The 16,033-nt window shown below is 37.1% G+C and overlaps 4 non-coding genes across 4 annotated transcripts; 2 read left to right on the plus strand and 2 right to left on the minus strand.

Annotated features, from left to right (window-relative positions):
* Positions 1–1,509: 1,509 nt before the first annotated feature.
* On the minus strand, positions 1,510–1,581 carry TRNAR-UCU (transfer RNA arginine (anticodon UCU)). Its single transcript has one exon. It is a non-coding gene; the product is annotated as a tRNA-Arg (tRNA).
* An 8,623-nt stretch (positions 1,582–10,204) lies between these two features.
* Positions 10,205–10,291, plus strand: TRNAS-GGA (transfer RNA serine (anticodon GGA)). The gene has a single exon. It is a non-coding gene; the product is annotated as a tRNA-Ser (tRNA).
* Positions 10,292–11,505: 1,214 nt separating this feature from the next.
* TRNAT-UGU (transfer RNA threonine (anticodon UGU)) lies at positions 11,506–11,578 on the minus strand. Its single transcript has one exon. It is a non-coding gene; the product is annotated as a tRNA-Thr (tRNA).
* A 1,639-nt stretch (positions 11,579–13,217) lies between these two features.
* On the plus strand, positions 13,218–13,290 carry TRNAF-GAA (transfer RNA phenylalanine (anticodon GAA)). The gene has a single exon. It is a non-coding gene; the product is annotated as a tRNA-Phe (tRNA).
* The last annotated feature ends 2,743 nt before the right edge of the window (positions 13,291–16,033 follow it).

A 16,033-nucleotide genomic window follows, 5' to 3' on the forward strand; every position in this document is an offset into this window, starting at 1 on the left:
ATAATGTCAGGTGAATTAGTCGAATTTGCAGAAGGTACTAGGGGTATTGCTCTGAATTTGGAATCCAAAAATGTTGGGATTGTATTAATGGGCGATGGGTTGATGATACAAGAGGGAAGTTTTGTAAAAGCAACAGGAAGAATTGCTCAGATACCCGTGAGTGAGGCTTACTTGGGTCGTGTTGTAAATGCTCTGGCTAAACCTATTGATGGGAAAGGCGAAATTATAGCTTCCGAATCTCGCTTAATTGAATCTCCTGCTCCAAGTATAATTTCCAGGCGTTCCGTATACGAACCTCTTCAAACAGGGCTTATTGCTATCGATTCGATGATCCCTATAGGGCGCGGTCAGCGAGAGTTAATTATTGGGGACAGACAGACTGGCAAAACAGCAGTAGCCACAGATACAATTCTCAATCAAAAAGGGCAAGGTGTAATATGTGTTTATGTAGCTATCGGTCAAAGAGCATCCTCCGTAGCTCAAGTAGTAACTACTTTCCATGAGGAGGGGGCTATGGAATACACTATTGTAGTAGCTGAAATGGCGGATTCACCTGCTACATTACAATACCTCGCTCCTTATACGGGAGCAGCCCTGGCTGAGTATTTTATGTACCGCGAACGGCATACTTTAATAATTTATGATGATCTCTCCAAACAGGCACAAGCTTATCGCCAAATGTCCCTTCTATTAAGAAGACCTCCCGGCCGTGAGGCTTATCCAGGGGATGTTTTTTATTTGCATTCACGCCTTTTAGAAAGAGCCGCTAAATTAAATTCTCTTTTAGGCGAAGGAAGTATGACCGCTTTACCAATAGTTGAGACTCAATCTGGAGACGTTTCCGCCTATATTCCTACTAATGTAATCTCCATTACAGATGGACAAATATTCTTATCTGCGGATCTATTCAATGCCGGAATTCGACCCGCTATTAATGTGGGTATTTCTGTTTCCAGAGTAGGATCCGCGGCTCAAATTAAAGCCATGAAACAAGTAGCTGGCAAATCAAAATTGGAACTAGCGCAATTCGCAGAGTTACAAGCCTTTGCACAATTCGCCTCTGCTCTCGATAAAACAAGTCAGAATCAATTGGCAAGGGGTCGACGATTAAGGGAATTGCTTAAACAATCCCAGGCAAATCCTCTCCCAGTGGAAGAGCAGATAGCTACTATTTATACCGGAACAAGAGGATATCTTGATTCGTTAGAAATTGAACAGGTAAATAAATTTCTGGATGAGTTACGTAAACATCTAAAAGATACTAAACCTCAATTCCAAGAAATTATATCTTCTAGCAAGACATTCACCGAGCAAGCGGAAATCCTTTTGAAGGAAGCTATTCAGGAACAGCTGGAACGGTTTTCTCTTCAGTAACAAATAAATTTTGCATGTCTACTCTTGTTAGTAGAATAGGAATCGTTGAGAAAGCTTTTTCATTTGAATCATGCAAAAAAGTTTTCTTTGTTTTTAGTTTAGTATAGTTATTTAAAGAATAGATAGAAATAAGATTGCGTCCAATAGGATTTGAACCTATACCAAAGGTTTAGAAGACCTCTGTCCTATCCATTAGACAATGGACGCTTTTCTTTCATATTTTATTCTTTCTTTTATTTTTTTGCTTCTTCCGAGAAAAAACTGTTAGACCAAAACTCTTTTAGGAAATCAAAAAATCCAGATACAAATGCATGATGTATATATTATATCATGCATATATCATAAAGAAGGAGTATGGAGCCGGTAGTGGGAATCGAACCCGCAACCCCAAGGTTATGAGCCTTATGAGCTACCAAACTGCTCTATACTCTTAAACTAAAGAGGGGTAACTAGTGGATAAAAGAGGGTTGGATACGCCCCTCTACCAATATCTATACAAATAGAATAGTCCATTTATACAGAATGGTAAAGAGGGCTCCTCTATGATTATCAATTCCAGAAATCCATACAAATACGAAAGGGTATTTTATCCTTACCAACTGGATCTTGTTGCACCCGGTAACAAACACTCATAAACCATTTCTCGAAGTACGTGTCCGGATAGCCCAAAATGTCGATAGTTAGCTCTAGGTCTTCCGGTCAAAAAACAACGTCGATGAAGGCGTGTAGGTGCACTATTACGCGGTAGGGATTGCAATTTTTCTCGCATTTTCGTTTTTTCACTCAAACTCAAGGGAGAAACTTTGCTTCTTATCTTTTTTTTTAAAGATTGACGAATCAAATGATATTTCTGTTCTAATTTCTGCCGCTTCTTCTCCCTCTGAATCAAACTTTTTTTTGCCATAATGTGTCGTTGCTATTATTACCAAGTATACGGTTCTAATCCTAGATGGAAAAATAAATAGAAAAAGAAATCTAAAAAGGCAGATCCTCCCTCTCTATCAAGAGTAATGAACTAGGTGCTGATACAGTACAAAAAAACAAACTAAATTAACCAAACTTGCCTGATGTTGAGGCAATCAAGAAAGCTGCATAAGTGAATATATAACCCACGGAAAAGTGAGCTAATCCAACCAATCTTGCTTGCACAATGGAAAGAGCCACGGGCTTATCTCTCCAGCGAATTAAATTAGCTAAAGGTGTGCGTTCATGAGCCCATGCTAAAGTCTCAATTAATTCCTGCCAATACCCCCGCCAGGAAATTAAGAACATAAATCCAGTAGCCCAAACAAGATGTCCAAATAAGAACATCCACGCCCATACCGATAAACTATTCATCCCAAAAGGATTATATCCATTGATAAGTTGTGAAGAGTTTAACCATAGGTAATCTCTTAACCATCCCATCAAATAAGTGGAGGATTCATTAAATTGTGAAACGTTGCCCTGCCATAATGTGATATGTTTCCAATGCCAATAAAAAGTAACCCACCCAATGGTATTTAACATCCAGAAAACTGCCAAATAAAATGCGTCCCAAGCAGAAATATCACAAGTACCGCCGCGCCCTGGGCCGTCACAAGGAAAACTATATCCAAAATCCTTTTTATCTGGCATTAATTTGGAACCGCGTGCATCTAAAGCGCCCTTTACTAAAATCAATGTAGTTGTATGCAAACCTAGAGCAATAGCATGATGAACCAAGAAATCCCCAGGTCCTATTGTTAAGAAAAGCGAATTACTATTCTCATTAACAGCATTCAACCATCCGGGCAACCATAGGCTTCGACCCGCATTGAAAGCGGGGCCATTCGTTGAAGATAAGAGTATATCGAACCCATATGTCGTCTTGCCATGAGCAGATTGTATCCATTGGGCAAATATAGGTTCGATCAAGATTTGCTTTTCTGGAGTACCAAAAGCAAGCATGACGTCGTTATGAACATAAAGGCCCAAGGTATGGAATCCTAGAAAGAGGCTAGCCCAACTTAAATGAGATATGATAGCTTCTTTATGGTCTAACATTCTTGCCAATACATTATCCTCATTCTGTTCCGGATTGTAATCCCTAATGAAAAAAATAGCTCCATGAGCAAAAGCCCCTGTCATGATGAACCCTGCAATATATTGGTGATGAGTATATAAAGCAGCTTGAGTAGTAAAGTCTTGTGCTATGAATGCATAAGGAGGTAAAGAGTACATATGTTGAGCTACTAAGGAAGTAATAACCCCTAAAGAAGCTAGAGCAAGACCTAACTGAAAATGAATCGAATTGTTGATTGTGTCATAAAGGCCCTTATGCCCACGCCCTAATCGACCCCCCGGAGGAGTATGCGCTTCTAAAAGATCTTTAATACTGTGCCCAATTCCGAAGTTAGTTCGATACATGTGACCGGCAATGAGAAAAATAAATGCAATAGCTAAATGATGGTGAGCCATATCGGTCAGCCACAAACTTTGCGTTTGTGGGTGGAATCCCCCAAGAAGAGTTAGAATGGCAGTTCCCGCTCCTTGAGCGGTACCAAATAAATGATTACTCGAATCAGGGTTTTGGGCATAAAGATTCCATTGACCCGTCAAAAGGGGTCCCAACCCCTGGGGATAGGGTAATACATCTAAGAAATTATTCCATCGAACGTACTCCCCCCTGGATGCGGGAATAGCAACATGAACTAAATGTCCTGTCCAAGCCAAAGAACTTACCCCGAAAAGTCCTGACAAATGATGATTGAGACGAGATTCCGCGTTTTTGAACCACGAAAGGCTTGGTTTCCATTTGGGTTGTAGATGTAACCAACCCGCTATTAAGGACAGCGTAGAAAGAAATAATAGAAAAAGAGCTCCAGTATAAAGATCCTCATTGGTGCGTAATCCTATTGTATACCACCACTGATAAACTCCAGAATAAGCAATATTCACTGGACCAGCAGCACCTCCTCGAGTAAAGGCTTCCACAGCGGGTTGACCAAAATGAGGATCCCAAATCGCATGAGCAATAGGTCTTACGTGTAAAGGATCCTGTATCCATGATTCAAAATTTCCTTGCCAAGCTACATGAAACAGATTTCCGGACGTCCATAGAAAGATTATTGCTAATTGCCCAAAGTGAGAAGCAAAAATGTTCTGATAAAGACGTTCTTCAGTAATATCATCATGACTTTCGAAATCATGTGCGGTAGCAATACCAAACCAAATACGACGAGTAGTGGGGTCCTGAGCTAAGCCTTGGCTAAACCTGGGAAATCTTAATTCCATAATGCCTTTCAAATCCTCCTAGCCACTATCCTACTGCAATAATTCTCGCTAAGAAGAATGCCCATGTCGTGGCAATTCCACCCAGAAGGTAATGGGTTACTCCTACAGCGCGTCCTTGTATAATGCTCAAGGCTCTAGGCTGAGTAGCAGGAGCAACTTTTAATTTGTTATGAGCCCAAACGATAGATTCAATGAGTTCTTGCCAATAACCACGGCCGCTGAATAAAAACATTAAACTGAAGGCCCAGACAAAATGAGCACCTAAGAAAAAAAGACCATATGCAGATAATGAAGAACCATAAGACTGAATGACTTGCGATGCCTGTGCCCACAAGAAATCTCGAAGCCACCCATTAATCGTAATGGAACTCTGTGCAAAGTTTCCCCCTGTAATATGAGTTACCACCCCTTGATCACTTATAGTACCCCAAACATCCGACTGCATTTTCCAACTGAAATGGAAAATGACTACCGAAATTGCATTGTACATCCAGAATAAACCTAAGAAAACATGATCCCAGGCGGATACTTGACATGTTCCCCCTCGGCCAGGCCCATCGCAAGGAAAGCGAAAACCTAGATTTGCTTTATCGGGTATCAAACGGGAACTCCGAGCAAATAAAACACCTTTCAAAAGTATTAATACAGTCACATGTATGGTAAATGCATGAATGTGATGGACTAAAAAATCTGCGGTTCCTAATGGAATAGGTAACAAAGCCACTTTGCCACCTACTGCTACTAACTCGCCGCCTCCCCACGTTAAGCTAGTACTTGTTGTTGCACCAGGAGCTGTTACGCCAGGCGCAGTAGCATGGATATTTTGTACCCATTGAGCAAAGATAGGTTGTAATTGTATGGCAGTATCCGAAAACATATCTTGTGGACGGCCTAAAGCACTCATGGTATCATTATGAATGTACAAGCCAAAACTGTGAAAACCTAGAAATATACATACCCAGTTAAGGTGGGATATGATTGCATCGCGGTGTCTAAGGACGCGATCTAATAGATCGTTGTATCGAGTAGTTGGATCATAGTCTCTTACCATAAAAATTGCTGCATGTGCAGCAGCACCGACTATTAGAAATCCGCCAATCCACATGTGGTGTGTGAACAAGGAAAGTTGTGTACCATAGTCAGTAGCTAGGTATGGATAGGGAGGCATAGAATACATATGATGAGCTACAACAATGGTTGTAGAGCCTAGCATAGCTAGGTTAAGAGATAATTGAGCATGCCATGACGTTGTTAAGATTTCATAAAGACCCTTATGGCCTTGTCCTGTAAATGGGCCCTTGTGAGCCTCCAAAATATCTTTAAGTCCATGGCCAATACCCCAATTGGTCCTATACATATGACCTGCGATTAGGAAAAGAATAGCAATAGCTAAATGATGGTGCGCAATATCGGTCAGCCAGAGACCACCGGTTACTGGATCTAGTCCTCCGCGAAAAGTCAGAAATTCTGCGTATTTGGACCAATTTAAAGTGAAAAAAGGGGTTGCTCCTTCGGCAAAACTAGGATAAAGTTGAGCCAAAAGGTCCCGATTCAAGATAAATTCATGAGGAAGTGGTATCTCTTTAGGATCCACCCCAGCGTCAAGAAATTGGTTAATTGGTAAAGATACATGAATTTGGTGCCCCGCCCAAGAAAGAGACCCAAGTCCTAATAATCCCGCTAAGTGGTGATTCAACATGGATTCTACATCTTGGAACCAGGCCAATTTGGGAGCGGCTTTGTGATAATGGAACCAACCAGCAAAAAGCATTAACGCTGCAAAAATCAATGCACCAATTGCAGTACAATAGAGTTGTAATTCACTAGTTATTCCAGATGCTCGCCAAAGCTGAAAAAAACCAGAGGTTATTTGGATTCCTCGGAAACCCCCGCCTACATCACCATTCAATATTTCTTGCCCTACTATAGGCCAAACTACCTGAGCACTGGGTCCAATGTGAGTAGGATCACTTAGCCATGCTTCATAATTGGAAAAACGGGCGCCATGAAAGTACATGCCACTCAACCAAAGAAAGATAATGGAAAGTTGCCCGAAATGAGCACTAAAGACTTTTCGAGAAATCTCCTCCAAATCACCAGTATGACTATCGAAATCGTGAGCATCAGCATGTAGGTTCCAGATCCAAGTGGTAGTATCAGGGCCCTTAGCTAGTGTTCTTGAGAAATGGCCGGGTCTGGCCCATTCCTCAAAAGATGTTTTTACAGGATCCCTATCCACAACAATTTTTACTTCTGGTTCCGGCGAACGAATAATCATTAAGTCCTCCTCTTTCCGGACAAGACATACAAAGAGACCCGCCAACTGTCTTTTTAGTGAATCTTTGAAAGATATATATTTTGAAAGATAGATTTTGAAAGATAGATTTTGAAAGATAGATATTGTGATTAGTTCTTTTCTTTACTATCTACCATCCTTCTATTTTTTTTTAGTTATTCACTGGAGCAATTATATATTGAAGTCAATCCGAGGCAAGTGTTCGGGTCTATTATGACATAAAGATTAGGTGCCTAACGGACATTGTTTATCTTGAAAAACAAATATTTCTCGACGTAAGAAAAAAATCTTTTTTATTTTTAATTTAAGAAACTAGTGTATTTTTTTTTGAGGGCATAAGCTCCTATCTATATCTACTTTCCTTGAGCATAATATAGGGTTTTTTATTTGATTCTAAATTCCAAGATAACTCATTAGAATTATTAATAAGATGGTCCTAATATATTAGCAATATTTAGATTGCCCCCTCTTTTTATTCAGTTTATTACTTCTATTCTAGACCCTATCCCTATGGTTTATTCTTATGAAATATCATATAAAATAGAAGGTATAAGAAATGGATATAATGAAATTCTTGATTCGATCTTACGACCTAATTTATTTGATTAATGGATCAACAACCAAACCACCCATTTTATGAAAAAGAAGGAGCATGGTCTTATTCAAATTCAAAGCGCTTCGTAATCTTCAACCAGTTCTGTGCTTCAATATAATTTCCCGGAGTAAGCGCTATAGCTTGTTTCCAATATTCAGCAGCTTGATCAAACCAAGCTTCCGCAATTTCCGAATCACCCTGTAGAATGGCCTGTTCTCCTCGGTCGGAATAGGAAGTTCCTTCCCTTAGAACCGTACTTGAGAGTTTCCTACCTCATACGGCTCAGAAATTGCTATCTGAATTTCCCCTATCTTAACTGAATTCGATTTATCAAAAATCGATCCAATTTGTTCTTGGGTTAAGCAGAAGAAATTAATTACCTAAGTTTCAAACCCTAATTTTTATCAATAATCAGTTTGATCTTTTTTCCCACCTTCAGAAGAATGAAGCATAGATAGATATAGAGCCTTCGTTCAAATTTTCTGAAAGGTAACTATCCCGTTTTCATATATGAAATCTCTATAGAATCCTTGAAAAAGACTTTTTTCCATAAGAAAGAAAAAAGAACTTACTATCTTTGGGATCTGATACTACACCGCTGCTTAATCCCTTAGTGGATCGGCTCTATTACATAAGCGGATTCCTAAATTTTGCCCCATATCATGGGATAAGTAAGCAGTTTTTTTTAGTTGTATCGACCCAGTCGCTCACTAATTGATCTTTACGGTGCTTTCTCTATCAATTTGAGAAACTTTATCCATAGAGTAGTAGTATAGGCCATACTTTCTTCGTTTTTTGATTCTCGTGAAGTGTCCTTCCTTCCTACAGCTGATAGGGAAAAATCGTTGTTTTTACGATCCCTATGTAGAAAGCCCTTTTTTCTAGTATTTACTAGAAAATTTGATCCTCTCTTTTTTTTTTTCTTTCTATAGTGGAGATAGTCGCACGTAATGACAGATCACGGCCATATTATTAAAAGCTTGCGGTAAGAAGGGGTTTCGTTCTAGTGCCCGGAAATAATATTCCAAAGCCTTTGTATGCTCTCCATTGCTTGTGTGTATAAGGCCTATGTTATAGAGTATATAACTTCGATCATAGGGATCGATTTCTAGTCGCGTAGCTTCATAATAATTTTGCAAAGCTTCCGCATAATTTCCTTCGGATTGAGCCAACATCCGTTACGGTCGTTCATTCTATTCAAAAAATCTCCGTTCCAAAACCGTACATGAGGTTTTCATCTCATACGGCTCCTCCCTTCTGTACATAATAGTACTAAGCGAAATAATCTATAGAATCAAAATAGAATTAGTCCCGTCTCATTATGAACCGAAAGGGGCTGGTATTTTTCCAAGAAATCTCTAGCCAACCTTCCCACAAGAGGTTTTTCTTAACACCAATGAATTCTATTAATGCTAGAGGAAAACGATAGCTCCAATAATTTCTTTGTTCTCAACGCCTCCTATTTAGAGGAATTAGCTACTTCAACGATCTTTGATGGTTATAGGGGTATCCAAAGTACAAACCTGATGGTTGTTTGTTATCCCAACCATTCTTCCCAGCCCTGATACCGATCAGGAAAGGGGTAATTTCTAACAAAGTTTTTCTCTTGTTGATTCCTATTTCTAGGTGTAGTGCTTTTCTCCCCTATGCTGCCTACGGATACTAATAGAGTAGGATTGGCCTGTAATCCATACCATACCATATCCTGTAGGTGTAACCTTTCGCTCAATACTCAAATCTACAATTGAAGTATCTGAAGCCGCATCAATCGAGGATACACGACGGAAGGAATTGTTAGTTCGCCTCACCTTCCCGAAGCGTGGGTTTGTTTGCTTTACAAATTTGGTTCTCTCTATGCCAACCCCCTCTCTTTTTCGTAAGACTGAGGTATAGGTAGGGCTAAAAAAAAGCAAAAAAAAAGAGTCAAATCGCACCATCTCTATAATAAGTAAATGCCTTTTTTTCTCCTGAGGTTGTCGGAATTATTCGCAATAAAATATTGGCTACAATTGAGGAGGTCTTATCAATGAAATTTCCATTTACACGGGATCTAGGCATAATTCCCAACCCATTCTATATAGAATTGTTTTCATTCCTTCACAAAATAACATAAAAACAAACACATTCGATTCTTATAATTATAAATAGATTGATCCATATGCTCTACTCTAAATCCATATGCTTTAAATGGATAAGAGAGATAGAGATATGGATTTTCCGCTCAGCTCAAATTGTATCCTTTTCCTTCTGCTTGGACACGAAGAGATATGAAATATTTGACTAAGACTGGATTTCATTCCACTTTGCTATTTCTGAACAACAACTTATGTTATCAACTATTTCGTGTTTTCAAAGTTATTAATTGTCTCATACCCTATTTTTGATTTCGATAGTATGGTGTAGCGTATCTTATGCAAACGGAATTCTAAGGTTTCTTTATTTTATTATGCAATAAGAAGAATTCTTCCATTTTCTTTTTCTTTAGTTGCGGGAAAACCCAAATTAAAACTTTTTTTTTATAGCGAGCGCAATTTCTAGTAAAAAATCCTGTATCCTTCCACTTAGATCAAAAGGAATTTTTCCAATAGAACTATGGAACCCCCGAGTGGTTGCGGTTGTACCTGTACTGCAGGAATAAGAAAACTCGCTATTCACTCAGTTTATTTTCCATAATAAGTTATGTAGGAGAGATGGCCGAGCGGTTCAAGGCGTAGCATTGGAACTGCTATGTAGACTTTTGTTTACCGAGGGTTCGAATCCCTCTCTTTCCGTTTTTCTTAATTCATCAACGTTAAGGATCACAATGTATCAAATCAAATAACAATTTTTTCCAGCAATAATATCTTATATTATCTTATTTTGATTTAATAGAAATTAGAAATTCTCTATAGCAAATTACTGTGGTATGTAAAATACACATAGAGGAAAAAAGAAAAAAGGATCCTAATCCTAGGGTTAATCAATTTTAGCTAGTTGATGGGAAAATACAAATTAATGGTAATGGTCTTAGGGCGATTTAGTTCGGGGAAAGGGGAAGGGGAAGAAAATTCTATGAACCTTTCCTTTTTTCGTTAAGTTCAAGTCTGACGAGAGTAATATTCTACAACTAACAACTCATTTATTTTGAGACCGACCCACTTCCTATCTAGGATTTTATTTACTAGTCCTTTATATTCCAACGTGTCAATCGCCAAATGCTTTGGCAATTTCCCCGGGTCCGATGAAGCAATATAATTTTGAACCAGACCTTTTGATCTTTGGTTATCTTTCGTAGTAATAATATCTCGGGGTTTGCAACGAAAACTTGGTATATTGACTATACGACCATTAACTAAAATATGTCTATGGTTGACTAATTGGCGGGCCCCAGGAATGGTTGAAGCCATACCCAATCGAAAAAGGATATTATCCAAACGCATTTCAAGTAATTGTAGTAAAACCTGGCCTGTTGACCTTTTTGCTTTTCCAGCGATATGTACATATCTAAGTAATTGTCGTTCTGTCAGACCATAATGAAAACGCAATTTCTGTTTTTCTTGAAGACGAATACGATATTGCTCCTTTTTCCCAGAATTGAATTTTTTTTTAAGATTACTTCCGGATTTAGGTGTTTTTCTAGTGAGTCCTGGTAAAGCTCCCAGACGGCGTATTTTTTTTAAACGAGGTCCTCGATAACGGGACATGAAGACTCCTTTTTTTATTTTATTGAAATTTCATTTTACACAATTAATTTCATTGTATTTACATTACAGAATACATCGAAATTAAAACTGAATTAAACTACAGGATAAACAGAGTAAAATCAACTAAAGTACCCAAAAAAATGGAATTTCATCAAAATCTTTATTTTTTGTATATATTATTTATTTTATTGTTTTGTATCTAGCAAAATTGTAAGGTAAAAAACATAAAAGATCCTGGATTCTCCATTTAATTCGGAAAAAAAGAGATTCTTGTTCGTAGAACATCGATAGAGAAAAAAAAAAGCCGACTATCGGATTTGAACCGATGACCCTCGCATTACAAATGCGATGCTCTAACCTCTGAGCTAAGTGGGCTTACATAACGGAAATAGTGTAACAAATAGAAATAGGTATAGTATAGGAAATCCGTAAAATCTCAGATATTAGTTATTAATCTTAGCTATTAACTAGTTCTAAATTTGAAGTTATACTTATAAAAATAAAAAAATACTAAAACTTCTTAAAGATAAAGTTAGCTTGATATGCTTAACTATAGGATATTAAAAAATAAAATTATAGAATTTATTGGTATTTTCATTTGATCATTATAGACTTTATTATTTGTTAATAATTTGAGGATTAATATTTCACTAAGGGGAACATAGAGTCAGAGTAAATAAAATTGCTAATTCTGATTAGAAAAAAAGAATAAATATCAAGCGTTATAGTATAATTTTGAATACTATAAAAAAGTAAGACGGGAGGTGGGGGAGATAAAAACTTTTGGATATATTGATTCGGATTGAATTGCAAATACATCAAGGATAGAATCAATTCAATTCTGAATTGCAATAAGCAAGCGAGGTCTCTCAAATAGAGTCGAACTGAACTGCTAGACTACGTTGAGTGATGAACTCAATGATTCAAAAAAAAAACTAAGAGATGGATGAAATTACACAAGGAATCCTGGTCTCAAAGAAGAGGGAAATGGGGATATGGCGAAATCGGTAGACGCTACGGACTTGATTGTATTGAGCCTTGGTATGGAAACCTGCTAAGTGGTAACTTCCAAATTCAGAGAAACCCTGGAATTAAAAAAGGGCAATCCTGAGCCAAATCCGTGTTTTGAGAAAACAAGGGGTTCTCGAACTAGAATACAAAGGAAAAGGATAGGTGCAGAGACTCAATGGAAGCTGTTCTAACGAATCGAGTTAATTACGTTGTGTTGTTAGTGGAATTCCTTCTAATTCTAAATTAGAGAAAGAGGGGTTTTATACCTTATACATTTAATAAACACGTATAGATACTGACATAGCAAACGATTAATCACAGAACTCATATTATATTATAATTATAATATAGGTTCTTTATCTTTTTTAAAAATGAAATTAGAAATGATAATGATTATGAAATAAAAAACTCATATCATAATTTTTTTTTTTCATTATTGTGAATCCACTCCAATCGAATATTGAATAATCAAATTCTTCAATTCAAATTCAAAGTTTTCGAGATCTTTAAAAAAGTGGATTAATCGGACGAGGACAAAGAGAGAGTCCCATTCTACATGTCAATACTGACAACAATGAAATTTCTAGTAAAAGGAAAATCCGTCGACTTTATAAGTTGTGAGGGTTCAAGTCCCTCTATCCCCAAATCCTCTTTTATTCCCTAACTATACTATATTATTATTATTTATCCTCTTTTTTTTCTTTTTATCAATGCAATGGGTTTAAGATTCATTAGCTTTCTCATTCTACTCTTTCACAAAGGAATGCGAAGAGAACTCAATGGATCTTATCCTATTCATTGAATAGATTTCTTTTTTATTAGAGTATCGGCAAGAAATCTTGGTTATTCACTCTATTTTTAAGTTTTATTTAAGTAAACCATGCACAATGCATAGGACTACCCCCCCATTTTCAAATTTTAAATTTGAAATACTTTAATTAATTTTTAGTCCTTTTAATTGACATAGATACAAATACTCTACTAGGATGATGCACAAGAAAAGGTCAGGATAGCTCAGTTGGTAGAGCAGAGGACTGAAAATCCTCGTGTCACCAGTTCAAATCTGGTTCCTGGCAGAGAAAAAAAAAAGATCCACCGAATAGGTATTGATCCAAATACCTCGAGATGGATTGTGATACATATTCATTAATAATATTTATTCATCTAAGTGGATAAATCTATAATATAAATATAGAGGCACTTCTTTTTAAAGAAGTTTTAAAATATATCTTTTCTTTATGATAAAGAAGGGGGTGAGATTCCCCTTTATTTTTTTGCGTTTCTTAATTTTGTATTCCGCTATTCCGACGAATATTTTTTTAGTCTTGCTTATCTTTATCTTATCTTATTTTCCTAGTTGTGCTAAGTAATGTGCGCGGTACAAAGTTCCTGGTAGAGAACTTCTTTGAGTCATCCTATTTTTCTGTTCATATGAAGGAAATTAATATGCGATTTTCAAAATAGGGGAATCCAAATGAAACCCTTTTTTTGCTCAGTCTATCTGGAATGCTTTTGTATAATTAGGAATTAATTATAAATAGGTATTCCGTTTCATCTAGGAAAAGAACCTAAAAATATTCCTTGACTTGAATAAAATCTGGAGTTGTGTTGTATAAGTGAGCATGAATTTCTTATCATTCAATGAGCATCTTGTATTTCATAAAAATTGGGGGTTATATAATCCTTACGTAAGGGCCAGCCTATCCAACTTTCAGGCATTAGGATACGTTTAAGGCGCGGATGATTATCATAAGAGATTCCCACCATATCATAAGATTCGCGTTCTTGAAAATCGGCACTTCTCCAAATCCAGAAGACAGACGGAATTCTAGGATTATCCTTTTGGGCAAAGACTTTTATGCAGACTTCTTCTGGATTATCTATACCATATTGTATTCTCGTAAGATGATACACGCTAGCTAAAGATCCACCGGGTGCTACATCATAAGCACATTGGGAGCGTAAATAATTGTAACCATATACATATAAAATGACAGCAATGGAATCCCAATCCCCTGCTTTTATTTGTAAAGTCTCTATTCCTCGGTGATCAAAGCCCAAAGATCTATGAACCACCTCATGTTTGACTAGCCAATTAGATAACCAACCCTGCTGCATTGTCTTCATCTCTCCCTCTTTGTATAAATATTTCACATTTCGGATGCAAGTTTGAAAGATTGCCCTGCTTTTTATTTTTCTACACAAAAGAGCCCCTCTCCTAATTCACTAATTTGTAGGAAGGTACTGAACTTTTGGATTTGAAAAAAGTTTCAGAAGATATATCTAATGTAGATGGTGATTGATAGAGCAATTCTTGCTCATAAGTTCCTGTATGAGTACTGCGCCTAACATAAAGCTTGTGACTGGTAGTAAAACATCTATTTTTATTTTGAGATAGAGTTCGATCCTCAACTATTTCTCGCGATATCTTCTTACGAAGTTTTGTTAGGGCATCTATAACTGCCTCCGGTTTAGGTGGGCAGCCCGGCAAGTAGACATCCACAGGAATTAACTTATCAACTCCCCGAACAGTACTATAGGAATCCGTACTGAACATTCCCCCTGTAATAGTACAGGCTCCCATAGCAATGACGTATTTTGGTTCAGGCATTTGCTCGTATAATCTCACTAAAGAGGGAGCCATTTTCATTGTTACCGTACCGGCTGTTAAAATTAGGTCTGCTTGCCTAGGACTTGATCTTGGTACCAATCCATAACGATCAAAGTCGAATCGTGAGCCTATTAATGAAGCAAATTCAATGAAACAACAACTGGTACCGTATAGAAGGGGCCATAAACTGGAGAGTCTTGACCAATTCGAAAGATCATTTGGTGTAGTTGAAATAACAGAATTGGAACTTGTTTGGTCAAGTAAGGGAAACTCAATCAAATTCATAACTGTCTCAATAGAATCTTTTCCTTCTTTTTTTTTGTCTAAATATTCAGTTAAGACCATTCCAAGGCTCCTTTTCGCCATGCATAAACTAAACCAACAACTAAGATAAGCACGAAAATCAAAGCTTCGATAAAAACGGATACACCCAATACGTCGAAACTCATTGCCCAAGGGTATAGAAAGACGGTTTCCACATCAAAAACAACAAAAACGAGCGCAAACATATAATAGCGTATTCGGAATTGTACCCAAGCCCCTCCCATGGGTTCTATACCCGATTCATAACTAGAAAGCTTCTCTGGTCCTTCACTAACCGGGGCTAAAAGTCCTGAAATCGAAAATGCCAAAATAGGAATAAGGCTTGCTATTATTAGAAATGTCCAAAAAATATCATATTCGTGAAGCAGAAACATAATGTACTCCCATTAATGTGGAATAGGCGGAACTTAAATTAGTCAATTCAATTCAGCATTGTCAATTTATCCAGAACTTCTCTCTTTTCCTCGGTGAAACAAGAATCTTTTTTGTTCAAACAAAAGCGCTTAGTTTAGCCTTTGTTTCCTCTGTGCTGCATCTTCTTTAAAGATTCATCCAATGGAATCCCAACTCCCTTTCTTTTGGATTTCCATTCTATTTAGATATGGTGTATGTAGATCTAATTCTTATATAAAGAAAACTTTCTCGTTTCACTTTGTCTCGCTTTCTCTAGAATCTCTAGAAAAAAGAATAGCTCTATCCTTTATTTAATATTTAATAATAAAATAATAAGAGACTATTAAATAAAAATGAGAATACTACTAAATTAGAACCTAATTAAGATAGTAGGACTAATCTATGCAGTATAATTAATGAGAAGTAATACTATAAAATAAAAATAAAGAACTCTATTTCAGAACTATGAGACAGAATATTCTGTTTTCTTA

This window comes from Aegilops tauschii, unplaced genomic scaffold (genome assembly GCF_002575655.3).
Source record: "Aegilops tauschii subsp. strangulata cultivar AL8/78 unplaced genomic scaffold, Aet v6.0 ptg001030l_obj, whole genome shotgun sequence".
NCBI lineage: Eukaryota > Viridiplantae > Streptophyta > Magnoliopsida > Poales > Poaceae > Aegilops > Aegilops tauschii.